Raw genomic sequence first — 2,997 nt, forward strand, 5'->3', positions numbered from 1 at the left:
TATATATAAGCGCTGCGGATCTTTCATGGGTTGAGAAATCAGAAAGTAGATCTAGCCTAGATGAAAAAAGAAAAAGGATGCACAATATGTCCAACATCACCCCGGTGTGTCATTTTTGTTTAATTGTTTTCTTGTACAATGTTTGTCAATAAACAGTTTTGTCGAAAAATGTTAGGCTAGGCAAAATATACCACACAATTTATTATGGATAAAACAGATCGAGGGAAGGAAAATGGTTATCTTTCCGAAAACACCCGAAGAACTAGGGAAATGTAACTCTTAGCGAGCAAATGTTTAAAAACGAAGAGAATAGTCTCCCTTGTTTCAATTTCGGCTTCAGCTGTGTTTTCCTCAACACGTGAAACAGAACGAAATGGTACATACATGAAAGGTAAACAATGTTATCAAGTTAACAACAATCGCTTCTTAATAAGTATCTGAAAAGTAGATTATTGTATTCCTCCACGTTTACAACATTGTAATATGATTTGTATGAGCTTACCTTTTGAATGCTCAAAATGTTTGCTTCTGTCTTTGTCAACGTGCTTCAAAACAAGTTGATCACAAGTGGTAGATCTAGGATCTAGATCTAGATCTAATCTAGATCTAGATCTAGATCTAGATCTAGATTCTAGATCTAGATCTAGATCTAGATCTAGAATCTAGATCTAGATCTATAATCTAGATCTAAATCTAGATGTAGATCTAGTGTGGCACTATCAAACTTAAACAGTCGTAAAGAAGCTTGACTTTCGATTAAGCGTTTAAGCCTAAGGCTTAGCCTAAGGCCTAAGGCGTTCAACAATTAAAGAACAAATAATAATACGAAAGAAAAACACTAAGTTTAATTTAAGAATTTACATAGACAAACAAGAAGGGGCGCTTTTTCGGTAGTTCCCACCCCGCAATTTTATTAACGGGTTTGGGCCACAAGAGTAGGGGGGTTTCAGGGGGGCTTGCCCCCCTGACCTAAAAAAAAATAGGAAGGGGGGTTTCATACCATAATTTAATATTTTGCAGTTGTTAGGTTTGATATCTTAGCTCACCGCGAATCAAACGTATAGATCTAGATCTAGATGTAGGTCAGGCTCAAATAAGGGGGGTGGGAACTACCGAAAAAGCACCCAAGAAGGCAGTCAGGCAGGCCTCTGTGAAAATTTATACAAGTCAACTTAACTTACTTGAAATACACTTGATGCTGGCGCCTTAGCTCAGACCAAGCCGCTGCCTGCCAGCCTTTTTTAACCTTTTTCAAAATCCAGTTACTCTGTAGAGATGTTGAGCTTTACAGTACAGAACAGAAAAAATTTTGACTCGTGTCCAAATGTGAATGTAGATCTAGTCTGCAGGCTACGTTCACGGCGCCCTGAACGTAGATGGCAGGCTATGTTCACCGCGCCCTGAAAGCAGTTTACAGGCGCTGTTGTGGCTACGTTCACATTTTCTTTCTGCGTCGGTTCCCAGGCTGACCCGGTGCAATACAGTCAGTATTGTACACATTTTATGATCAGTCCCATCTTCTGAATCCCACCTTCTGTTTCCCAACTGTCATGACTTTAATTCTGTAAGGGCGCTTCGTTTTCCTTCATCTCACGGGATGGAACACTTGAAGCAGGCCTAAATATGAAATTACCTCGCTGTCGCCACTGACTGAAACTGAAACCGGCTGACTTAAACAGGCAGTGGACGCTCCGTCTAAACGAAGCTTTAGTGCCGTGAATGTAGCCTCAACAGCGCCCGCAAACTGCATTCATGGTGCTGTGAACGTAGCCACTGCGTATTTTGTTCATGTTTTACAGCTCATCAAATGAAAAAGGGAGTGTATACAGACCTGGTAACAGGGAACAAAGTCACAAAGTATACAGACCCAGTAGGCAGGGCTTCCAGTCTTCCGCAATTTTGCGGATTTCCGCAAATTAGTAGATTTCCGCAAATGGAAAAATTGTCAGTGAAAATTCGTGCCCCCAAAAAATAAAATTTTTTTTGTTTCAAAAATGCGAAATAAAATTTTTCCGTTATTACCAATAGTCAACAATAGCCAACCCATACCGGAAGTGCTCTTTAACTTTATTTGAAAGTGTAGACAGTGTCTTCTGCTTTCACTTTCTAAAGCACAAGAAGCACAGCACCAGCTCTGTAAACAAGAGGAAGAAATGACGATTGTGGTTCAATAGATCTTGGGCCTGCCAAGAAAAGAAAACTCTAAAGAGAGCTTGATTTTTTTTACCAGACTTGTTTATTTGTAAGTATTGTTGTGGATTTAAGTTGAATATAAGCTGTCAAGTTTTATTTAGATCTAGACTAGAATCTAGAGATCAAGTCAAGCTGTTACATATAAAAAGCTATTATTGTAAGAATTCTACACCTTATGCTGATTATGGTGCAAACCAACACAAGCAGAAAAAAGTTGAACATTAACTGTCAAGTTTTATAGATCTAGTTGTGGATGTACATTATCGGTACAAGGGAGAAAGCATGGCTTTGGATTTGGAAATATATGGATTAACACAAGCAGAAAATTATGTAGGCCTATACAAGGTATGTTTTTTTCTCTCAGTTGTTTTCTAGTTAGATTTAGGCTTGAATAGCCAAAAATGGCATACTTAGGATGTTCTGAAACCAAAAATTGTTGTCCCCTTTCAACCCCCTGCCAGGGCTCCGCCCTGGACCCGAAAACCCTCGAAGAATGACATCAGCCGCTGGAAGCTCTGAGTAGGGGAAATCTTTTGTGATTTCGGAAAGTTTCCGCGCCCTTTTGGCTCAGGGTAGACTTAGCTAGATCTATGGCCTGGGTCTAGATCTAGACAGACAGGCATAAATCATAGATCTAGTTTTGAGGCTTAGGTCTAAATGAAGATTACGGATGTCTTTTCGATGTACGCTCGTTTTTCCTACGTTTTGGAGTTGGAATCAATAAGACAATTTGAAGAAAAGAACAATGTCATAATATTCAATCGAGCAGTCACCCTCTCTATTTCTCTGTCTCTCTCCCCTCTT

General features: G+C 39.5%; 1 protein-coding gene across 1 annotated transcript in view; it reads left to right on the forward strand.

Moving 5' to 3' along the window:
- Window positions 1-300: 300 nt before the first annotated feature.
- Window positions 301-2,997, forward strand: part of LOC101857654 (DNA-directed RNA polymerase I subunit RPA1) — a 42,115-nt gene continuing 39,418 nt past the window's right edge. Inside the window, exon 1 of the mRNA XM_005101493.3 lies at window positions 301-391. The gene's annotated coding sequence lies outside the window, so the exon portion shown is untranslated. The remainder of the gene's footprint in view (window positions 392-2,997) is intronic.

The sequence above is a fragment of the Aplysia californica genome, unplaced genomic scaffold (assembly GCF_000002075.1).
Source record: "Aplysia californica isolate F4 #8 unplaced genomic scaffold, AplCal3.0 scaffold00285, whole genome shotgun sequence".
Classification (NCBI taxonomy): domain Eukaryota; kingdom Metazoa; phylum Mollusca; class Gastropoda; order Aplysiida; family Aplysiidae; genus Aplysia; species Aplysia californica.